The 25,900-nt window shown below is 37.1% G+C and overlaps 1 long non-coding RNA gene across 2 annotated transcripts in view; it reads left to right on the top strand.

The window, feature by feature from the left end:
• LOC114690207 overlaps window positions 1–19,215 on the top strand; it is an 81,740-nt gene extending 62,525 nt beyond the window's left edge. For both annotated transcript variants that reach the window (XR_003734052.2, XR_003734066.2), the window contains one exon: window positions 19,166–19,215. This is a non-coding gene — a long non-coding RNA (uncharacterized LOC114690207). The remainder of the gene's footprint in view (window positions 1–19,165) is intronic.
• Window positions 19,216–25,900: the final 6,685 nt, after the last annotated feature.

Consider the following 25,900-nt stretch of genomic DNA (forward strand, 5'->3'; position numbering starts at 1 on the left):
TTTTAAATTAAATTTCTTTTATGCAATTTTAAATTTACTATGTGTCAGATGTTCTATAAATGACACAGCAAATACTATTTTATGTAATACTGCAGACGAGGTTTCTTATCTCTGTATATCTTAAGCATTATTATATGCTATCAATCTTTTGTAATTTCTCCATAGAGCATGCCAAAATGATTTCTGGCCATTTAAATTTGCATTTCCTTCTCATCTATTAGCAGGGCTGAATATATCTGTCTATCATGTATTTTGCCTGATTATGTTTCCAATTCAGTGAACTGTCTGTTCATATTCTTTAGTGGGTGTTTCTATTAATTAGACAAATTAGATTGGGAGGATTTGGGTGAGTGGTTGGAATCCACAAAACTTAATAGGCTTTAAAACATATCACAATTTCCAAATTAAATAATTTTGCACACAATGTCAAATTGTATGCTTATTCAACTATGCTAAGACATATGTTGATGCTTCCCACAGCCTTTACTTCTACGCTGGGGTGTGAATGAACAAAAAAAAACCCCAAAACATAGATTTCTGTGAGAGATCAAAGACATTAATGAATTAAGGAATTGTGAAAAAATAATATACTCTTTTAAGGAGTCAAAAAGTAACTGACTGCAGCTGATAGGTGTAAAAAATATATTGATGTGACTTGATAAAAAACTGGAATTTAGGGCTGGAGAGATGGCTCAGCTGTTAAAGGCTAGGATCACAACCAAAAATATAAAAACTGGAATTTAAATAAAAATCTTTAATTTTAGAAATCAAAATTGAGTCTCAAGATAACACACCATCCTAACAACATTCATAGAGGAAGATTTGGAGACTGATAAAATGAGATCTTAGTGGGACTTTTTTGTCCTTTTATCCCTAATTTTTAAAATTTGGAAATCAAATTAAGCCATTAGGGTTTTTAGTGTTAGAAAACTCTGATCATCAGTGTATTCGATAGTGCTGTAAAACTAGGTAAAAACTAGGTCTAGAAACCAGGAACATTGACTTGTCTGTGTCTGTGCTGTATAGTCACCAAGAAATCTCACGGAGAGGTATTTTGTAGAATATGGACAACCAAGGACAAAGCATGGCAAATAAGTGCAGAAGGAAGTCTCTAATTTCCAAAAACCTAGAATTCTTTTTCAGTACACAGGGTTCAACAGGAGAGGTAATAGTCAAAACAATCCTCTAATATTTTTAGCTTGATGATGCCAGATGAGACCTAGCTCCTTCCAGAGGGGAAAACTCAAGTCGGTGTGTTTAATCACACACCAAACAAACACATCACTCTGCCTCACTACAGGAAGTTCTTGATGACGACAGCATCAGAGCTCCAATGCTGCTAAGAATAAGTTGTGCTAAGCAAGTAGCAGTATTGGTGCCACGACAGGGGCAGCATCTGATGAGCAGCCCCCAAAGCTCTTCCCGAGGCCAAAAGAATCATATTAACAGTGCTTCAGGAAATTCCTATTATGTACACGCATAAAATATGAGGCAGTCAGCTTCTTATTATACAAGTAGTCTAGTACATGTCTATATCTTTTTTTTTTATTTGTTAAAAAAGTATGTTATGGCAATTTGGGAGGTGGAGGCAAGATGGTAAGCTAAGATAGTTCTCTCATTTTGTGACTGTTAATCTTCTTTGCCCATTTAATGGAATTTAGAATCACCTAGAAGATACTTTTCTGAGTATTTCTTGGAGGCAATTTCTAGAAATGTTGAACCGAGGAGGGCAGAGATACGTTGATGTGATAGGCATATTCCATAGACTGAGGCCCAGGCCTGCACAAGAATGGGGGGAAATTGGGAAAACAGCTGAGTATGAGCATTCTTCATTTTTCACTGACTGTGGATGCTATGTGACCCTCCTCCTCCTGGGCTTGCTGTCCTGACTGGCATGCCATGATTGTCCTCCCCCAAATGAGGAAATTCAACACTTCTTTCTCCTCCTGAGTTGATTCTTGTTATGCCATGTTCAGTTGATATTCCTGGGAAGCCTGCTCTTCTCTGAAGGGAAACAGAGGAGGAGTGGATCTGGGAGAGAGGGGGAGGTGAGACAGTGAGGGGGCAAAACAGGGAGGAGCAGAGGGAGGGAAAACTGTGGTTGGGATGTAATGTGTGAGAGAATAGATAGATAGATAGATAGATAGATAGATAGATAGATAGATAGATAGATAGACAGACACATAGATTAGAGAGAGAGTTGATTCTTACCAAACATTTCAAAGCAACAAGAAAAGTAACATGTATGCACTAATATCAATTTTAAATTTTAAAACAAACTGAAAATCAATATAGCTCAAATATGCAAAGAAATACTCATCTGTGGAAGATAAAAACCAATTTTAAAGTGAAACAGTAGTGATAAGTATATGCTCTACAGAGCATGAAGAATTTTTTATATTGCACCATACTAAACTCAAATGTGTATTAGTCTATTTATAACTAAGATAGGCTAAGTGCATCCCTATGGAATATGTCTAAAAGTCTTTGAGTAGAATGCACAGTAATATTTCTGAGGACCATGAAAAGTAAGTGGAGACAGGTCAATTAGAGAAGAAAACATACATTTGAAGGAACATTCAATTGGAACAAGTTTCTCACCTCATTGTTCTTCTAGGTCACAGAAAAGAGTCAAACGAATCTTGGGATTCATAACTGCTCACTGAGTGCATAAGTATCGAGGACTATGGGGGTCCAGCCCCTCGATAGTCCCCTCCCAGGGTCCACGGAAGGCTCTATCAACCAGCAGAAAATCTTTAAGGTCGGTAAATCAGTCTACGCACGCCGAGTACTTTGGTCCATTCGCTTTAACACCTCTGGCATAACATCCTTATACACAGCTTCAGTTCTGTTCTCATGTCTAGCTCCTTTCTTGCCTGATTTCTCTCTATATTTATCTACTGTCCCCAATAGGTTCTATCTTAATTCCTTCATCTAGTTCTGTCCCTTCTAGGTTCTCATCTATCTAGTTCTTTCCCCCATCAGCTTCTCTCCCGTCTCCTTCTCTCTCATCTGGCTCTTTCTCATCTTGTTCTTCCCCATCTGACTCTTCCTCATCTTCCATCTCGTTCCTCTAGTCCTCTCTTTTAGCTCTTCAATCTAGTTCTTCCCCATCTCAGTCCGTTCCTCTCAAGTTCTTATCCATCTCGTTCTTCCATTCTCTTCTCTCTTCTTTCCCTGTGTCCCCTGCTTTACAGTTATATATCTCCCCAAAATCACAATCCTCCCCTCCACCCAGGACACTCAGCCTGAACTTCCTCAGGCAGTGATTGTCCACTATCAGGATCAAATGGAGGGTTGATAAGAATTACAAAGAAGGGCGCTAGTTGTTAATTACCATTTGTGACCCAAAGGGGAAGTGGCTAATGAATTAACTAAAGGCTAAATATGGGTAACATCTAAGAAGAGGGATCTTACGTGCACAACTATAACCTTAAATGTGTTTGGTAAAGGATGTTAAAAATCTATAAGTTGCTAGGTCAATGGGAGAAAATAAAACTGTCTTCTTTTTTCCTGTGGCTCCTATCTGTTCAAGCTGTCTGCCGTTTACTGCAGGGTGGGGAAAAGTGTGCTCAGTCTCTAGGCAACCTGTGTACAGCTAGATGCCTCTGGTGATAGCTAAAGGGAGATCTGGAGGTAAGGTTTGGGAAAGGAGGAAGTTAGGCTTAATTAGCACATCCACCAGGCCTTCTCAAACAGGTGACCTGGATGCTTAAGTCTGTTCTTAGAGAGTACAGAGGTATCTCTGATAAGGTACTTTCCTCCATCCGGTGATGGGCCTGGCCAGATGCTACCAATAATGATAATTACAGGGAGGCTTGAACTGGGAGTTCTGGCTGAGCATAGCTGTTAGCACAGAAGTTTATCTAAATATTCCTAGAAGTGGTTAGGTAAGTAGTTAGAGGTCTATAAAGTTAGTAAGGCTGTAAGAAAGGAGGGCCTAAGCTAAATTGTGTAAAACTATTACTTAGTGTCCACCTGGCCTAGGCGGCGTCCTCTTGTGAATTTACTGTAAGTCAGGAGACTTGTACGTGGGCTGCTATCACTTGTTAGTCCTTGGAAGTTGGGCGCCCCCCTGGGTGGTGTCTCCTTGTGGAATTTAAGTCAGGAGACTTTCAGGTGGGTTGTTATCATTGTTAGTCCTTGGCAGTTGGGCGTCCACCTGGGTGGTGTTTCCTGTAGTCCCTGAAAGTGGCTAAGGGAGATAACTGGTTCCAGAGAAAGCCTTTCCTGAGGCTGTTCTCCAAATACCTGGAATGTGTATGTCCAGAGAGTGATCAGTCTACACTGTTAGTCCTTCTTAGGGGAAAGTCAATTGGGAAAACTATGAAGGCACACATGATTTTCATAACAGAAGACAGCTGATATATAACAAGCCAAGTAACACCAAAAACTCCTTGGGATATGGCTTCCTCTGGAGGAATTCCCTGATCCCTCCAGGTAGTGACTTTGCCATAACCAGCTGAGTTCTTATGATATATTTCTGCGGCCCGCAGCACATAAGAAAGAGGACTAACTAAAGCTCCTAGATTCTCATCAGAAGCCTACAACAGGAATCCCAGGAAGGTCAATGAGACCTAAGATAATATCTTATGGCTTTTAACATATTTTCTTATTCCTTGAAGTTTCATACATATATGATTATTGGTGAAACTATTAAGGCCACTCCACGTAGTTAAAAGGGAGGTTTATTTTGTGGGGTAACTTACAAGTGAATGGATAGTTTACAGAGTCTGGGAAAGGCATGGCACAGTCCGGCAGTGTTCTCTGAAGAACTCTGCTCGGTCTACCTCCAGCATCCAGGGTCCAGGAACCAAGAGAGCTTCTGCATCCAGATCTCAGGTCTTCAGGGCCCTCTCTTGGCCCTACTTTGTAGGTGTGACAGTTCCTGAAGCCTCAAATGGGCGTTGGAACTTCCAGCTCAAAGCTGGAATGGCTACCCACTACATATGATGTATGATCATACCTATGTACAACTACCTCTCACCACATTTTGTTTTCATATTTTTCTCCTTTCCTGCTGCATTATCAAGTCAGCGTAGCAGGAGCCAAGCTAGGTATCTGACAAGAACACAAACCTCAAAGAAGACAAGCCTTTTCCTTTGCCCATAGGAAGTTGAAAGAGCAAAATACTTCTCCATTCTCTATTACTTTCTCCCCAAAACAATCATTTATTGTGTGAGCTATTTGGGAAGGTGGTGGTGGGTAATTTAGAGTCATCTGTTTTTTAAATTAAAATATAACTTTTAAAATATAATTATAATTTCCTCTCTTCAGCACCTCCCATGTCCCCTCCCTCTAATCCTTCTAATGCTAACCATCTCTCTCTGAATCTGACATCCTCTATTTAAATTTATTATTACACACACACACACACACACACACACACACACACACACACAGTACACAAACATAAATTCAACCTACTGGGCCCTTTCAGTGTGTCTTCGCTTGTGTGTATATGATTTTATGGCTAATCACTTTGTTTTGCATAACCAATTGAGGGCTCATCCTGGAACAGACAAATTTTCCCCTTTTCATCAGTTATTAGCTACTTGTAGATCTCTGCCTAGGAGTGGGACCCTGTAAGATTTACCCCTTTTACATTAGCATATCTATTGCTGTTGTTGTTGTTGTTGTTGTTGTTGTTGGTGGTGGTGGTGGTGGTGGTGGTGGTGGTGGTGGTGTGTGTGTGTGTGTGTGTGTGTGTGTGAATTCACTATATGTATTTAGGGCTCATCTCTGGAGAAGACTTGTTCTCTCTGTCTCCGCAGTCATTAACTGTAGTTTTTATCTATGTCCTTATGAGCCTTCTCTCATCCATGTTGAAGTCATAACTGATATTGCCATTACACAGATATTATTTAGGCAATCTAGATTTTATCTGTGTAGTTTTTCTGCCATGTACAGAAGATATTATCTTGTAGCAGATCAGATATTCCTGGTCTTCTGGCTCTTATGATCTTTCTGTTCCTTCTTCAGTGATGTTTTCTGAGTCTTAGATGTAGGTGTTGAGTTGTAGATGTATAAAGTAGAGTTTGGCAGCACATGGTCAGTATGTTCTGCATTTTTATCAGTTATAACTGTAGTGGATTCTATCTGCTGGAAAAAGGAAGTTTCTTTGATGAACAAGGAGAGCTACAATTACCTATGGGTATAAAGAGGAGTATTTAGAGTGAAGTTAGAAAGTACATCAGTTTATGACCGAACACCCTAACTGTCATGATTGAACTCTCATCCAGTGACTGGTAGAAGCAGATGCAGAGATCCATGGCCAAAACCCAGGTGGAGCTCCAGTAGTCCAACCAGTGAGAGAGATGAGGGATTATATGAGCAAGAGATATCGAGACCATGATTAGAAAAAAGCATAGGGGCAAATAGCCAAACTAGTAGAAACACATGAACTATGAACCAATAGCTGAGGAGCCTCCATGGAACTGGACCAGGCCCTCTGGATACGTGAGACAGTTGATGAGCTTGAACTGTTTAGGAGACCCCCCAGGCCGTGGGACTGGGACTTGTCCTTGGTGAATGAGCTGGCTTTCTGGAACCTAGGGCCTATGCTGAGACACTTTGCTCAACCTTGTTGCAGGAAGGAGGGGACTGGACCTGCCTCAACTGAATCTACAAGGCTGAGCTGAATCCCCAGGGGAGACCTTACCTTGGAGGAGGCAGGAATGGAGGGTGGACTGGGGGGGGAAGGCTGGGGGATGGGAGGAGGGAGGACAGGGGAATCCCTGGCTGATATGTAAAATTAACTTAATTATAAAATAAAATATTTATTTAAAAAAGAAAGTATATCAGTTTAGAAAAGTGAAAATAGTATGTTCTCTTCTAGTGTCCATGATTTCATTAGCCAGGGATAGTTAGGTTTACCATATCAGACATGAATTATCTCCTATTGAATAGAACTTAAACCCAGGTGGCTGTTGGCTGTTTGTTATTCTTAAGGTATTAAAAGACACTATGGCATTCTTAGACATTTTCTGCCATGATGGTCCTTGGGGTTTGCAGGCGCTCAGCTATGTGAGATTATTGATTGCTTTTCTCTCTTGACTGACTTCATAGTACTTTCTGGTATTATGAGAGCTGGTTCTCATGAAGGAGGCTGGCAGGTCAATGCCAGTGCCATTCTTCCAAATCCTGTGTTTCAAGGGCATGGTGTACTCAGCAATGTGTTCTTACCTTCAAGTTCTGAAAGGCCACCAATTGCGATGGTGTAGACCTATTGTATTAGCAACCTCTTGAACTAGCTTGACCAAAAATTAGAAGGGAGGTTTTTTCATACCTGGCACTGACATTTTTGATACAATCTATGGCTCTTGGGGGAAGCATTATCACCCCAACTGGCATAACTTAGACTTTATACTACTACTCTCTCCCAAACCACCCAGGTAATATGTTTCTCTCATCCTTCTCAATAACCCTCATACCACCTGTATTCTATTATCTTACTTTCTAGAGCTACTTCTCCCCTAAATGGTCCTGTTTTCATTTCCTGGTTTCTATGGTTACACCAGGTTATATACTTCCATCTGAGGATTTGGATTAAGAACCACAGAGGAGAGAGAATCAGCAGCATTGCCTTTCAGAGTCTGGGTTACTTTCCACAGTGTAATATTTTCCAGTTCTTTTCATTTTCCTGCAAAATTCACGATTTCCTTTTTTTCTTTGGAGCTGAACAGAATTCAATTCCACGTATGTTCCATATTTTCATTATTCATTCATTAATTTAACTGCATCTAGGCTGTATCAATCTCTAACTATTGTGAAGAGAATGACAACAAGCCTAGCTGAGCAAGGGTTTGCAGAGTAGGGTGCTGAGTCCTTTGGGCATATGCCAAGGACTACTTCTAGCTTTGAATCTTTTTTGAGATTTCTCCACCCCGGATTTACAGAGTGGCTGCACCAGGTTGTAATCCAAGCAACAGTAAAGGGGGATCCCCTCCCCCCACATTATCATCAGCATTTGTTGTTAGTTGCTTTCTTGTTTTTGGCCATTCTGACTGCAGTTAAGATGAAATCTCAAAGTAATTTTACTTTGCATTTCCATAACTGTTATGGATATAATTGAACAGTTTTAAAAATATTTCTTAGTCATAGCCATTTTTATTTCCTCCTTTTAGAACTCTCTGTTCAGATCCAAAGCCAATTTCTTAATTGGGTAGCTGAATTTCTTGATCCTTGCTTTTGTTCATATGTTCTAAATATTATCCCTCTATTGGATGTATAGCTGATAAAGTTTTGCTTTTAGTCTGTGGGCTTCCTTTTCACTGAATTGCTTGTTTCATTTTCTGTACAGAAGCTCTTTAGTTTTATGAGTTCCCATTTGTCAATTTGTGGCCCCAATTCCTTAGCAAATTGAATCCTACTCAGAAAGTCCTTTCCTTATTGGTTTAAATATTAAGGCAACTCCACAAGTTAAAAGGGAGGTTTATTTTGTGGTGTAACTTACAAGTGAAGGGATAGGTTACAGGGTCTGGGAAAGGTGAAGCACGGTCTAGCAGTGTTCTCTGGAGAACTCTGCTTGCTCTACCTTCAGCATCCAGGATTCAGGAACCAAGAGAGCTGCCGCGGCATCCAGAACTAGGGTCTTCAGGGGTCCTTTCGACTCCGCCTTGTAGGCATGACAGGCTTCCCCGAAGCCTCAATGGGGGTGGTACTTCCAGGTAAAAGCTGGAATGGCTACCCACTACATTTCCTACTGCTTTCCTATAGAGTAGTAGGATACTGACTATGTTTGTTTCTAGCAGCTTCAAGATTTCAAGTTTCACATTGAAATCTTTGATTCATTTTGAATTGGTGTTTTTGAATATGGGAATGATACGTCTAATTTCATTCATCTACATGTGGACAAACTAGTTTCCTTAGGACCATTTGTGAAAATGCGTTTTTTTTTTCCTTGTGTGCAGTCAAGTCTCAGGTGCCTATAATTCAGGTATAGAAATAGTTTGATTATAAATTGATGTCCCAAACAGTAATTTTGGGCAACATATATTTATATATTTAGTATAGCAGTGATTTCTTGAATGCATACACAATTTTAAATGCCAGAAAATATTAGAAAAGTGCAAAGCAGTTTTATCTACACAAATTTATCGTTTATGAATTTTTTTGTAATAATATTTAGTTACTTTTATGCTGACAACTAGAATAAAAGACATATTTTTAATGACTGTTAATTCAAGGAGAAAGCTATCACTAGATTTATGCCTTTCATTCTTAAATGCTGCAGATATTCCATGCTATATCTATTATGACTGGAATATTGTCTGTATATAGTTCAAGATTTCTAAAATACTAATCAAAGCATATATAATAAGATTCTCTAATTCTCTATCAGTTTGTCATTGTATTCATATTAATGCTATCAGTCAGTGACTGGTAAACTTCTTTCTATAAAATTATATGTTCTAATTTTAATACTTTTTTCAGAGTAAGTATGGTGAAAGGGATATTCAAAAGTTGCACTGAAGGATACTTTCATATAAATATGTACTATTTTCATCATATAAGAATTTCCAAAAGTTGTGATAAAAATTGTCCCAAGAAGCTCTAAAATTTCGCTTACTCTCTTTGTTTAATACTTTGTTTCTTCAGAAAAGAAGGATTTTAATTTCAACTGCATAATTGCTAGTACTATTTGGAGTGTAGGGAAATCAACTAATACTTAAATTTGCAACTTCTATTTGTAACTAAAGAAATCTTTCTGATATGTTATTTTGGTTGATTTAGGCTCCCAAGTTATTCTATTCAAGCAATATTAACTACATTGGTGTGATAATATCTTTATATGATTAAAACCTATAATTGATTTACTTGAAGCAATGGAGATAGATGAAATCACAAGGCAAACCTGACTTGGGCAAAAAGGAGTTCAAACCACGGCTGAACTTTATTAGGGGCAGCTGCCTCACCCTGAGCCTATCAGTCCAGCCTGTCCCTCTGTATACACTACCCTACAAGCCTTAGACACAGTTATTTATCATGAACACACCCTAGTGTAAGCATGTTCTTTGTGATAAATATGGTAATTTATAATTTCTAACATTTCTGTTTCTTTGGTTTAAGCTTCACTGATATACTTACCTGGACTTTTGTAATAAAGAACACAATATAAACCAATGACATAGAATTCCAAGCAATAAACTGAACTTCCTACCTATGTGAAAATAAAATAACATCTTAGAAATTAATTAAATTAAGAGTTTATAAGTCATTACTACTTGATAACCTTTCAGTTTGTGAATGTTTATCTACAGTGTATTTTTCTCAAGACTCTTTTGGATTTGGGAGTCATACTTGATTTCACATTTAGTGTTTTGGATGACTCTATAGAAGTTCATACCATAAATATGCTGTATAGGTGGTACTTTCTGAGACGACAGACTGCTAGTAACTCTGTTTTTAAACATGAAACATGGGGATTTTCATTAAAGTCAGTAACAGCAGAAACATTGATGTGCTTTTTTGTCTTTCAAAAGAAAAATCTAACACTTTTCTTTTCTGTCAGCTGATCATATAACCAAAAAATGTAGAGACTATACTAAGCAATGTTCATGAAATTCACTCCAGGGTTTTAACTGTGATGATATATTGTGTCCCCCAATATAATGTGTACCCTAATAAAACTGGGGCCCGAAAACAGAACAGCCACTAGATTAGACATAGGGGCCAGACAGTAGTGGTACACACACTTAATCCTAGCATTCCAGAGATCCATCCATATCCTGTGAGTTCAAGGCCACATTGGAAATAGAGCCAGGCTTGGTGACACACACCTTTAATCCCAGCTCTTGAGATCTCATGTCTTTGCTTGAGAAAGACACACGCCTTTAATTCCAGGAAGTGATGGCAGGAAGCAGAAAAGTATATAAGATGTGAGGACCAGGAACTAGAGGCTTTTAAGCTTTTAGCATTTTTAGCAGCAGTTCATCTGAGGTGAGGACTCAGAGGCTTTCAGTCTGAGGAAACAAGACCAGCTGAGGAGTTGGCAAGGTGAGGTTGGATATGGCTTGTTTTGTCTCTTGATCTTTCAGAATTTACCCCTTTTTTAAATTAATAACTGGCTCTCTGTTTTTTTTTTTTAATTAATAAGATGGTTTATCAATTTGGTTAACATTTATCCAGAACTGTTTCAGGAGTTTTTTGGAAGATTTTTGCTTTCATTTTACATATGTAAACATCACACTGGTTCTTCAGTGTCTCCCATGGTGTCAGAAGTAACAATTCAATTCATTTTATCCATTCTTAACTCCTAAGAACTTAAAAATGACAATAGAACATTCTAGTAAATTTCACACTGCTAGTATGTTAAATTAACCTCTTTTTAATTAAGTTTTTTTATGCTTTCAGCCCTAAGTACACCTTCAAAAATTATATTATGTTGAAAATCATCCTATTTGTTAGATAAAGGTTGTTTTATTTCTCTTCATATTGGGAGCATGTGCCTTAGAAGGATAATTCCAAATTGTGCTGATGACAGAGGGAATAATATGAGACTCTTGACTTCTGAATTGTTTTACCCATGCTGAATTTTTTGGTGAGTTTCTATAATTCAAGCTGCACAAGTTTCCCTTACCTTAATCTTCATGAGCTGTATATATCAAATGTGTTGAAGCAATGACATTTGATGAGGATTTTAAGCTCTGCAGTTTCATTACACAGTTCACAACTAGCCTTGAGATCAATGTCTGAGGGTACTGAGCGAGTGGTATGAATAAATCATGTGGTGGTATTGATAATCTTCAAGCTACAGAATATAAGAATTTAATATCAAGGTATTGTGTCTAGATTTTCAAATACTACTGCTAGACTGTCATCAATACTGGTATATGCTATTTTATAAAAGGAGAGCCATCATTTTATTAAGTGATTTATAATTAAGTTGTATCTCTAGTGACTATTTGTCTACCTTTGGGGCTCAGAGAGATGTCGTTTCCAACATTAGGAAGATGAAATTGATTAGTAGACTAGTGGAATTTGTCATGCAACCCTGTAGCTTGAGGGAAGGAGTCTCTTAAGTTAAAGTCAGTGAGATAAATTTGCTGTTGCTATCTGGGACAACAAACTCCAGAGTACACTATCTCCCCCCCACCGCCATTTTCATTGTATCATCTTCAAAATAAATGTAGGAAACAACTGGGGAAGCATGAAAATACATATTCCAAAATTGTCAGAGAGCTTTATTCTTCAACATCATTAGCTTGTGTGTATGTGTGTGTGTGTGTGTGTGTGTGTGTGCGCGCGCGCGCGCGCGCGCGCGCGCGCGCGTGCACGTGCGCTCTACATGGCTATCAAGGCCTTTTAACATCTGCTTTCAGTTATAAATGGTAGATAAAAGTAGCAATAACAAAAATCGATTCCCCTTCTGGACCCCTATATATAAGCTACCACAGATAATAGAAGAGTTTTATTTCAAAAGCTATGTGCTCCTTGTTGTTGATGAAGGTGACATAGAAGGACATACCAAGAGATTTGTTGAAAGTAGGCATATCTTTCAAGTCAGGTATGGTTTAGAGGAGCCATTCTCAAACTGAAGTTTAAAATTCAGATGAAGAATGTGCAGGCATAAGAGATGAAAAGTTACCATTTCCTTTGGCATAGTGTTCACAAACAAGCTTTCATAACGTATCAGAATGTATATTTTATACAGTAGGGATCCATGAAATCTGTGGATATCCAAACAGTAATTGCCAACATAATGACCTTCAGAATCAACATGTCGATCTGTGTTTAGACATTGCTACTTCTCAGATGAATAAGGAACCCATAGTAGATTCACACTGCTAAACGGTACAGATAGGGATAAAAACATATCTTCGAAGGCACACAAGTGCAGAAGATGGAAAGCAGACAAAGGGGACAGAATTACCTAGAACAGTTTCAGAGAAAATGTTACCCAGGATTTTCAGTTGTCTTTTGGGAAGTATGATAATTTGGGGTGTGTTTCAGACTCAGATACTGAAGGTTTTCCAAGTGAGAGAACCAGTGTGTTATGGAACGTATCACCCAACAAAGCCTTTTGGTTTGACCCAGGCATGTATACTTACACTCTTTCAAACTTCTGCCAATTTCTACCTAAACGAGTAACTTAAGTCACAGATAGGCAAAGAAGTTGACTGAAGAACTGTTGTGATCTTCATGGATTAACTAGGGTGACCTAACTAGGGTGACAGGAAATGAAGAAACAATAGACACAGATAGCAGAAAAGCTAGGAACTTTGTTTGTTGGCCATGTGCCTTGATAAAGATACACACACAAGACAGACAGTTAACTGGTTTATTGAGTTTATTATATGCAGCTGATCTAGGTTGGAGACCAGTTGACTAATCTTAGTAGGTCTCTGTTGGAGTAATCTATCCAGGAGGAAGAAGCTGTAAATGATACTGCTGCATAGGCTGGCTTTGGGTAAAGGTCGGCCACTCATCATCATTTCTACTTGGACCAGGGGACAGCTTTGCCATTACTCTAGGCTCCATACAGAGAAGACCTTGTCCTTTCTGTGTGTCTAAAGCATTGGGGTCCTTGAAATGGCTGTGCTCATGTCAATAATGCAGATTCACCCAGGACTCCATCTACTCCCCACAAAGACTCAAGAGGCAAATACTGGAAAATCAGAGCAGAAATACTGATGTTGGAACAAAGGGCCCTAAGGACACTTATCTCTTATGTATCTGAAGAGAACATTAATTTGATCATGTCCGTTCAGCAAGATCTGATCTTTCTGGAAATATTTACCAATTCAAGCTATGACAAAAGTCAAAATCTAGACTTGACACTTGGTAGAGAGTTTAGGGAAACTAAGAAACAACAGAGATACCACAGGCACACAAATAGCCTCCCTCTTGAGATATTTGCAAAACATGCACTGCAGAGGACAAGATCAAGCTGAAAATCTGCAGAAGGCACACAAGACAATTCTACCACCTGCCATCTCCCTGTAGGAGAAGGAAACGTTTTCCAAGCCTTTAATGAAAAGACTTTGCTATGGTACATTTACCAGTAGAGGAAAGCATCTCACCAAATCCAGTGCACTTTTGAATTGGCCCCATTTCAGCTTGGATTAAAGTAAAAGGGTACTCTTTTATTTGTCTGGAAACTCTGTGGTATAAAACATACTCCAAAGTCTAACCATTTACAATATTTTTTTACTTTGATTTATTTATGCAGGTAGAGTGGGTAGATATCACGATACACTTATGGGAGGTCAGAGGACAATTTGGAAGTTGATTCTCTCTCCACCTTGTGGGTTCTGGGAATCAACCTCAAGTTGTTAGCCTTGGTGCCGCCTACCCTTAACTTCTGAGCTGTCTTTCCAGCTGCAGACTTTATAGCCTTTATTTGTAATGTTTATTATCATGCAAACCATGGGGCATGAGTTGGCATAGAACTCTATGATCATTGACTAGGAGGCGACATAGAACACATGGTCAGAGTTTTGGATGTCCTGATGTTGGGATCAGAATCAATGATCATAAAGAGACTCTGTTCAGTGCTCTAAGATTTAAAAATTACAGCAACAGTGGAAAGGTGGGTGGAAGTATTCACTATACAATGAAGATTAAGTAAATATGATAGAATCAAAACTACAATAACTGCAATTAAGAAATCTATGGGTAGTTTTCACAGGTCACTAAAAATATCCAAAATATGTCATTAATAATAAATAATATTATTATAGTGAAAAAGAACAAAATAGATATGAATCTGCCATGGAGTCTATGTGCCTCCAACAACAGGTAAAAAAAGGCAGGAAGAAAAAAAAACAATTTAAAATATAATGCTGGGGTCTTCAGTTAAATTGCTGAATGATGAAGAATATGAATATATTTATGCAATTTATAAGTAGATAAATAATAAAAAGACATAATTTTTGGAAGATCAACAACAATAATAGTAATAATAATAATAATAAATGATATACGAGAAACTAAGAAAGTGGGAAGCCATTGACTTCATGCCTTTAAAATGTTTAAATGGGGTTGGGGATTTAGTTCAGTGGTAGAGCACTTGCCTGGCATGCGCAAGGCCCTGGGTTCGGTCCTCAGCTCCAGAAAAAAAAAAATGTTTAAATAATTGTTAATCTACAACTCTATGCTTACCAAAATACTTTTCAAAAGAAAACATAAATTGAATATGCTTCTAGCAAATAAAACTATGGGACCATCATCCATCGGTATTTGCAAATACATACAAGAGACTTCTGAGGTTAAAAAAAAAGTTACTTTAGCCAGGAGGTATACGCAGCTGGATCTCTGTGAGTCTTGAGGCCAGCCTGGTCTACAGAGCGAGATCCAGGACAGCTATGAATGTTACACAGAGAAACCCTGTCTTGACAATACCGAAAAAGAAAAGAAAGTTACTTTAGACAAATACATGTGATATGTACTATAATAAAGAACATTGTATTTGGTAAATATTTGTGTAAAATTTTATTCAAAATATTATTTTGATTGTGGAAACTTACAATGTAAAATAGACTCAGGATTCCTTAAGATGATAGTGAAAATGTGAGAGGGGTTCTTGAAAGTATTCTAAGATGACTATGCTAAGAGGAAGTGAAATTATTAATAACATACATGGTAATACATCACAAATACATTTTTAAACAGTAAGCACTAAAAGAGTAATAAAAGAATGTATAATTTAAAAGGTAATATGGAAAGAAAATGGAGTAGTAGTAGCTAAGATGATAGAAAGGAAAGACTAAGAAATAAGGCCCTGAAAAAAACAAAAGGAAATGTTAGGGCTTAGCTTAAACTGTATAAGCAATTATATTAAGAGTAAATGGATTAGATACTGTAATTAAATTAGCACATTTGTTATAGTGAAATTAAATGATAACTTTGCTCTCTAAAACATGCTTTGAATACACCAAAATGTTGAAAATGACAAGATGTTGGAGCATAGAGCAGCGGTGGGGGGTCGGCAACATGGCAAAGCAGAGGTGCTGTGTTGTTGCTTCCCATCATCTGCCTGCAGTGTCCTTTGTCCGACTTAGACTAAAGTAGCATAAGCCAGTGTAAAAGTAGAAGCTTCAAGCTCACTGATTTTTCTCTGTGAAAAATGATAGCTGGGTTGGTGGGGTGACTCCTTGAGTAAAGATGCTTGCAGCCAAGCCTGATGACCTGAATTTGATCCCTGGAACCTCCATGATGGAAAGAGAGAACAAACTCCCATAAGTGATCCTCTGATTTATACACATACACTTAAGCTTTAAAAAATTATGAAAATAAATAAAAGGTGTTAGTGGGTTTGAAATGATGTAAGTTTGCCGTCCTGGGTGACTCCTTAGAGCTCCGCCAGTTCAAATGTTGCATGACACCAGCTCTCTCTCTGCATGATCTATGAGCCAGAATATACCCTTTCTCTTTATAAGTTGACCAATTTGAGTACTTCACACAGCAATGGGAATTCAAAGAAGATAATTTGAATGAGACAGAAAAATTGTATGTTCTGTCTCAAGAAAAAGAGTTTGGTGAAATTAATAAAGATTCATCTTAAATATCATCGATTTTATTTAAAATTTTAAATAAATAATATTGAAAATAATATTGTGATACCACAATCAAGGAGAATAATTAAAATTAAGAAGACTTAAAATTAAAGAAATGTGTTGAGAGGATGCACTGCATAGAGAATTCTCTACATTGTTGGTGAAAGTGAACTGTTATAATAGGTACAGTCTTCCTAGGTAACTCTTATTTCTCAGGAACTCATTTACTATACAGTTTTAGCTGTCCTCAAACTCATACTGTCTACCTTTCTCTGCCTTATAAAGGTTGAATAAAAACTAGGAAACTCCACTTTGAGACACTGACATTATATACTAACTTTGAGCACACACATAACCTATGACTCAGCTGCTCCATTTCTGTGTTTGGAAAGAGCTGAAATATAGGTATGTATTTGATGCAAATATGCCTGACAACTTAAAATAGCACTATGTTTGCTAGCCCTAAATGGGAATCACTGAAATGCCTAAATATTAAAGAAATGCATACAGTATAGTGTATTCATGAAAAAATTACTTGAAGAATGAGAATGATCAGACCACCTTGACAAACACAATGCATACCATCTAGGAAACCTAATGGTGATTAAAAGATGATAGATAAAAATGAGCACATGCCACACAATTCAGCAAACTTCAAGTTTAAATTAAATCAACAAAAATGTTAACTCAGAAGTTGGAGTGCTGCTGAACTTGGACAACAGAGACATGGAGTATGAAGGTGGTGGCTGTGGGAGCCCATTTTCAGGTTCCTAGCGGCTTTACCCAGCAGGTCTGCATAGAGGATGATTGGACCATGGGCCTGAGTGCAGGTGTCTGAGATGGTCTGCACTTGGCTGTGCTGGGGGGGAGGTCTTTTGCTCCATCCCTAGGCACTTCTATAAATACCCTAGGGCAGAGACAGTCAGGGCCGGCTAGAATAGGTTCCAGGCCATCTCGAAGCTATCCTGTATTTTCTATCTGTTTATCTCTACACGCTAAATCCTTCTGTCTAATATTTCCTGCTGCTCTTACTCATGAAAACTCTGGGGAATTGTGGGGTTGCTGGGTAGCCTCCCTGCAGGTAGCCAGATTGTTTACCACCCTGTGAGCTGGATAAAGTTGTTTCTTATACACATGTTCTCCATTTGAGATTTATTGATCAGTAGGCTTATACTCTGTACATATAAATATTAATATATGTTTGAGATATTTGTAGTGTTTTCTCTATTCAGAGTGTAAGAAATGTATAAATATATACTGTAATTCAGGGATGGACCATCTTCATTTTTAAAAGTGAAGGTTTGCACAGTATACAAATGACTCACTAATATTAAATACTATTGCATGATCTTTCTGTAGAATGTAGGAGATCTTAGCCTTGCTATATGTATTTCTGTGCAGCTTAAGCTTTCTCCCCAAACTATAGTGAATGAGTCAACCCCCTACCACAGTAAGGAGTTTCTCCTATAGAGCATGGCAGATCATTTTCCAAATTTAAAATGCTAGCATAATGTTTTCACAGTGTTCTATTTTATCTCTCTAAGTGGGAAATCTGATCTCCTAGGGATCACTCAAGGCTTGTGCTTTTAAAGTGAGGATAACACACACTGTCTTCAAAAAATAGTTCCATTAAAATGCATTTTTTTTTAAATTTCTAACTGGTCCATATGAATCAAAATGTAGTACACGTTGTGGTAGATCTACCTGTGATTGTTATCATGAACTCTACTTCCTCAATTCATTAATCTCACATTCTGGAGTTTTAAGTTAGAAGAGGCAACTGAAAACCCAGAGCATGATCCCTTGGCCTACACTCATTCCCCTGGAAGAGTAAATATACTGCAACATGTCACTTACATTTCAGTCTGAAGATAATTTGAGTAATCAGAAAGGATTTATATATATTGGACAATGTATTTTGAGGGTGCCCTGTTAGGAATTTTTAAATCTACAACTTTCCCCCTCTGAGAAACAGATCAGATGTTTAATCAACTTGAGAACATTTTTTTAACCATTTCAGATCACATCTGATATTTTTTTTATCTGAAGAGATTTTAGTACATGGATTCCTTATTTGAAGCAAATGTAAAGGAGATGTATTGTGTACCTTGACATTCCTTCACTTCTAGACGTCAAATTCCCGAGTTTACAGGGGTGTTCCTACGTGCTTTTGGCAATGCTATCAGGAGTATTCAAACTACTTTGGGCTAACTTTAAGAGTTTAAATGGAGTTCTTATTTAAGTAGTCTTCCTCCAACAGCACATTGCAGCTTTTGAGACAGTATAACTAGCTTGTGTCTCTGGTTTTTGTAACTTTAGCATCAGTGTAGTTAGTAAGACACTAAAACGCGGTTTGTCTCTAAACAACCAGATAGTCCCAGGATGCTATATTAGGCTAGCAACTCTGCCGAGAACACAAAGAAATAGAACAGAAGAGCCAACAATACACCTGTTTTTTCCAGAGTGAGGAAATGGGAAGTTAAATAATTTGTCCTAGATCACAATGTCTGTCAGTGGCAGAAACAGCATTGGACCCAGGAGCCTGTGACTCCAGTATGATATATTGTCTCACCAGGGTTCTCTCCATCATTCTAGTCATAAACAATAAATATCAAATATCTGCTTGCTTTTGCCTCTCTCTTACTGAATTTATCTACATATTATAGGACATTCTCTATGTCTGTGGATGAAGTCATAATATAATCCCTTTTAAAGGTATGTCATAATTATTTAAAATTATACTTTTATTCAATTAAGATGCTTGTTGATGATATGCTCTATATAAATAAGTACTCCAAGTAATGTATTAATAAATGTGTATTTTTTATTTGTTTGCATTTTTAAGACAGGGTTTCTCTGTGTAGCCTTAGCCATCCTGGAACTTGCTCTGTAGACTATGCTGGCCTTGAACTCACAGAGATCTTCCTGCCGCTGCTTCCCAAGTGCTGAGATTAAAGGCATGTGCCACTACTGCTTGGCTTAATTCAGTGTTTTATTGCAAACATATTTCTAAAAATAGAACTGCTGGAGCAAATAGTAAGGCTAGAAGTCTCTAAACATTGAAGATGTAAGTCCCAGTGGTAAAAAGCAAAACATTAGTCACCAAATAATCTCAGGAAGAAACAGTATTCAAACTCTGCACATACTAACATAAAAGGGAAATGCTTATAATGTTCTTTGTTGAAGATACATATTTTCATAACAAATTCCATAGCTATTTTCTGTAAACTTTACATTTGTGCCTTTGGATAATGTTCACCAAATGATTTGATGATTTGCTTAGTGATGTGATGAAGACATTCTAAGAATCCTTTAATATATTCAAACAAAAATGTCCACAATCTTTTGCTGTTGTTTAATTGGTTGTATGGTTCTCTGGATTCAAGATTGAGACTCTATTGTCTCGGAACACAAGTCTTGGGATTACAGGAGCATGCTACAGTACTACCATAGTTCCTAAAATTTGTTGTTGTATATATTGAAAGTATCAGGAATACTATTTCAATTGAAATTAATTTATGAAGTATTACCTTTAGAATAGTGAGACTTACCATTAAGTAACATTTATTCAATAATTATTAATCAATTTTGATAAATTCATATTTTATGTACCCAAGTAAAGTTTTTATTTTAACTTCTTTTATTTAATCTTTTTATAAATTAATAGCAATTCTTATTTATTCCAATATAAGTTCTATTTTCTTGGTTTTCTAAATGCGTTTTATTAAAGTTTCCAAATCCTTTTATTTTTAAGTTTAAAATTCATTATCTGAATTTTAAGTATTTAATTATTTCTGTTATACAATTTGTTTTCAAAATATGTATGCATGCATATATTTTAATCATCCTAAATTTTCTTTTTCTCTTACTTTTGCCTTAAACTACATGTGAAAAAATGAGTAGACATTACAAATATGATATTAATGGTTCTGTTTAAGAAAGGGACAATAGAAAAGAAAGGGAAATGGCATGGGACAATGAAGATGTTCGGGGTCAGGTCTTTACTGCTTGGTGGTAGCTGAATTGGATACTGCAGAACTGTCCCTTCACCTTGAGTTGCATAGACACCAAGAGATTGTCTTTACACCTTCTTTATCTTTACATATAACCATAGTAATCTTAGCAGTGTTTAATGATTTAATCCTCCATGCTTGCATTTGTGACATGAAGCCTTTCTAGAACAAAAGTATCCTGGGTAGAACTTCAAGGTAAAGCCCTCATACTTCACTTTCTTCCAACTTCTGCTACCACAGGTCTGTATTTCATAGCTCTACCCTGATCCTTGCCAAACATTTCTGAAGCATTTATTCTTCACTTTGGATGAAGGGTGTTCATATCTACATGGCCCTGTATATGGTAGAGTTCTGGTTCTGCTCATTAAATCCATGACACAAACTACCCCAGACTAAAAGTTTTTGTTCATTATATATAAAAGTCAAAATAGTTATCCCAGTCAGCTTAGTGATTTTCTTCTTTTATTTAATCTGTAGAAGCTGTTTATAAAAGCTCATTGAAAAATTTTAATGTAAAGTTAAAATAATTTTGCTGTCTTTCTAGTATCTAATCTGTATTTTGGAAATATTCCCAACAATTACAAATTAGATTTATTAGTTCATGATAAAATAATAATTGAATTGATTTTAATTTAGAATGTCTTCTGATCAGGAAAATGATTAAAGAAATAATTACCAATAAACTAAATCATACTAGACCACTAAATCTGGCAATTTTCCTTCAGTTGTCAGATATTCTTTCTAAGCCATAAAATTGCAATGTCTCTGCATATCCTTTGTTTAGCTGACAATTTATAAAAAGATGTCCAGGTGTGCCTCACTAGAGAGCAATGCATCATATACTCTTGAGGGTTTCAAACTTGTACACTCCTTGCAATCCCTGGGAGTCTAGTATACATTCTGATTTCCTTCAAGCTCTGACAATCAGCCTCTAATCACGGGAAAATTGCAGTGTTTTGTTTACATATGAAAGCTTGAGAATCTTATCTCCATAGTCATCTTCAAATGACTTGAGAATTATATCCCCATAGTCATCTTCAAATACTGAATTTAAATTTATGCTGAAATTGCTGAGGCTTTCACAATATATTTTACAACCCCATAATTATCTATTTTTATATCCATCCTTTCCTATGCGAGATAGATCTTTACAATTTCACCTTGTGTAATTCCTTTTTGGACTTTCCCAACATTTTTTGTCATCAGCGTTAAGTTTAAAAATGTAAGTTATAAATTGAAAGAAAAAAAATTTGGTTATATTGGAATGAATTGCCAACTTGGGTTATAAATTTTTTTCCTGTGAGTTACAAATATTTTTCTTCTTATTCAAAGAGCATTTTCATTTCTCCTCCATATTCAATGACTTGCTTTTGGAGCAACAGAGGCTTGTAAAATGATGTTAGCTCAAGTGATTAGGACCTATGATGATTGAATTTCCATTGTGGTACAGTGATTGCAGCTCAAGAAGCCTAATAGTTTAGAGAAACTTGAAGAACAAGATGTGCTGTCCTATGTTTAAAGAATCATGGGTGAGGTTTAATGACATTGCTCTCACCTTTGACTCATTTTCTCATTCTATCCATTTCACAAAAAGTCTGGCTTTGTTACAGTAGGATCTCAAAGCATAGATCTTTTGAGAACATCTGTTTGCTATTCTGCTAGGCTTCTAGTTTCTTTACATAGCAATGAAGTTATCTATTTCCAGCAATTGGTGTTACTATAATGATTAGTAACTTACTATGGAAATATACAGATTACATTTATATACATGTAGGAAATTATGGCCATGTAAGAAAACAGGAATGCTATAACCTATATGTAGAGACATAAAGGAGCCATATTGTCAGTAGATATTTATGTCACAGGTTGATTGGAAATTATTTGAAAAACAATCTTCTCCTGAAAAAAAGAAGTGATGACCATGTAAAGTATTTGGTTAAAAGGGCTCATTAAGACAGCATTGCTGGGTAGGTAATGCAAAGGAGAAATCACACACAGATTGGTTCATGGCCAAAGATATGAGAGTGCTTTAATGTATGCTAGCTTGTGGGCCTAGCCATTTGCCTTCCTTCTCTATGTTTCGCCTTCATTGTAAAATGTTGATTAAAGTGGGTCTTATCTCCAAATATGAATGTAGTCTATCAAGTGGAAACACATAAAAACCATGAAGAAAGAAGTTTTAAGAAGCTTGAAGATACATGGCATATGTTCAGAACTGCTTATTGAGCCTGCTGTTCTGGTAGAGCTGATGGTAATTAAAACATAATTTCATAGGATGCACCATTTTAGTCTCACTTTCATTTCTTGCAAACATGAATATTCCTTACTCTGTAATGGTTCAGGGGTTCCTAGGACATCTATGCATTCATAGTTTCTTATGCATTATAATTATATGTAATATATATATATATATATACTTTACCCACATTTCATATTATGTGTCTTTTTCAGTCAAAAAGAAGTTTAAAGCCATAAATATTCTAGTTTATGAAATATAGGAAAATGTAATTCAGCCACCTCTACCCTTCTGTAAGCCTTTCTGAGTGAGGCTACCTTTTCTTGCATTTGCAAACCCCAACGTCTTTCTTTGGTAGGATCTGAAATTATGATGAGGAAATACGGCGTCTCTCTTTCTATGGAATAACAGCTTAGCTTTGGAGGGCAAATACTCAGGCTACTCCAGCTCCAGGCACTTCTTCTGACTGTCTCACATCACCCTACTTTGCATGCATTCCTTTCTCACTGGAGGCATTCATACCTGGCTATCTTTTCCATTTTCACTCTCTGTGAACTTGACCCTTGGAGATATTAACCTCTACAAAGGTAACTTTTTAAGTCCAGCCTCTCAATGTTTTCATTTTAATTCCAATAACTCTCATATTCACTTTGCTTCACCCATTTTCTGGTGCTTTTTCACCAATCATTTCTTCTTTTCTTGTATCAACAACCTACTGGTGAACTGTGGTAAATAAAGTGAACAAATTTACAAATTATAAATTCATCATTTCTGAGTATAACTGGTTAATTTTTACAAAATCTTAAAATTTGGTCTTAATATTTCCAACAATTTGGAAAGTCATGTTCAAGCCTCCAGGCTTCCTTACTGCAAGAACTTCAACCTTTTAAATATTTAAGGTACATTGATCTAACAGGAGTAGAAGAGATAGGTTTCTGGTAGCATAATGTATGGCTTTTCCTCTTTTGTCTCACTTAAAATGAATGTGGGGACCGGACACATGGTTCAGCAGTTAAGAACACTGACTTGTCTTCAAACTTAGGTTCCATTCCTAGCACCCACATATTAACTCACAACCATCAGTAATTCCAGTTCCAAGGGAGGTGACTCCATCATTTGGCCTCTGTAGGCACCAGATCCACAAGTGGTACACAAACATGTATTCACATAAAATACAATATTTTAAATATTTTAAATACACATACAAAACAATACACATAAAATACAATATTTTAAATACACATACAAAACAATAAAAAATCAAAATAAATAAAATGAATATGCACCTTTTATTGAACATCTGACAAATTCTTGCATTTGATCCATTTTCTTCTTTCTTAAAATTCAGTCATAATTTTTCCTATTTTCTATCCTATCTTAAATGTTTACCTTTGAGATTTATCCCCATCTACAAGGCCATCCTCTTTCAAACTCTTCACAGTACAGTAATCCATGGTTTATCTGAGGCTAGTCCTTGGCTTTCCATCAATATGCTCACTTATCCATGTAGAACATCTTAGCTTTATTATCAATCCATTAATATTTTTCCTATCAAGATATGCAAAAACCCATTTCAGCTACTTATAGTAAAGGCTTCACAGTGTTACTTGTTTGAGTTCATAAAGACAAATGCCTCAAAACAGTTTCTTTCCTGTGCTCAGAAACTGAATTTTCTTTAACAATCATACTGGTACACTTTTCTAGCATTTGTTCTGACTTTCCTATAGATACATATAACCACCTCTCACACCTACTCATAGTAAATGAAAAACAGAGATATAGGGCAGAAAAATATACACATTTTATATACACACTTCTTATTACTTGGTTGATAGAATGCCAGTAAACACTGTTTTCTTTTGTCTCATTTCTTGCAATAGCCTGCATCTTAGTTATTATTCTGTTTCTGTGATGAAAATATTATGGTCAAGGCAACTCTTAAAGCATTTGTCTGGGAAATTGCTTACAATTTTAGGGTTGGACCATGATCATCATTGTAGAAAGCAGACAGGCATGGTGTTGAAGCAGAACAGAGAAATTTACATCCTGATCTGCAGGTATCAGGCAGTGAGGGGGAGATACTTGGCCTAATGTTGACTTTTTAGTTTTCAGTTCACACCCTGCTGTGACATATCTCCTCCAGAGAGGCCATACCTATTCCATTAAGTCATACATCCTAATCCTTCCCAAATAGTTCCATTGACTGGGGACTGAGCATTCAAACATAGGATCCTATGGGAGCATTCTTATTTAAATCATCACAGCCTCCTTAAACATCTCCTGATGTTAGTCTAATGTTCTCCTCTAATTTGATTTTGTTTATGGGACTGAAAGTATACCTCTAGAATTCCAAAGCAGTGTGTCTACATCACAGTGATAATTCATGTTTTTTTTAATATAACTTCTATTTATAGGTCATATTATAACAGAGATCTGAAATCTCCTGGAAAACATAATCTCAGTTAATGTTCTTAGAGTGTTGTGCTGGTTGATTTTTGTCAACTTGACATAAACCTAGATATAGGTGAGGGAATCTTTTTTTTTTTTTCCCTTTTATTTTATTTTACAATACCATTCATTTCTACATAACAGCCACAGATTCCCTTGTTCTCCCCCTTCCTGCCCTCCTCCCCTTCCCCCAGCCCACCCCCCATTCCCATCTTTTCCAGGGCAAAGCCTCCCCCGAGGACTGAGATCAACCTGGTAGACTCAGTCCAGGCAGGTCCAGTCCCCTCCTCCCAGATTGAGCCAAGTGTTCCTGCATAAGTCCCAGGTTTCAAACAGCTAACTCATGCAATGAGCACAAGACCTGGTGCCACTGCCTAGATGCCTCCTAAACAGATCAAGCCAATCAACTGTCTCACCTATTCAGAGGGCCTGATCCAGCTGGGGGCCCCTCAGCCTTTGGTTCATAATTCATATGTTTCCATTCATTTGGCTATTTGTCCCTGTGCTTTATCCAACCTTGGTTTCAACAATTCTCGCTCATATAAACCCTCCTCTTTCTTGCTAATTAGACTCCCAGCACTCCACCCAGGGCCTAGCCGTGGATCTCTGCATCCAGATTCCTTGGTCCTTGGATGGGGTTTCTGGCACAACTATTAGGGTGTTTGGCCATCCCATCACCAGAGTAGGTCAGTCCCGGCTGTCTC

This window comes from Peromyscus leucopus, chromosome 4 (assembly GCF_004664715.2).
Source record: "Peromyscus leucopus breed LL Stock chromosome 4, UCI_PerLeu_2.1, whole genome shotgun sequence".
Taxonomy (NCBI): domain Eukaryota; kingdom Metazoa; phylum Chordata; class Mammalia; order Rodentia; family Cricetidae; genus Peromyscus; species Peromyscus leucopus.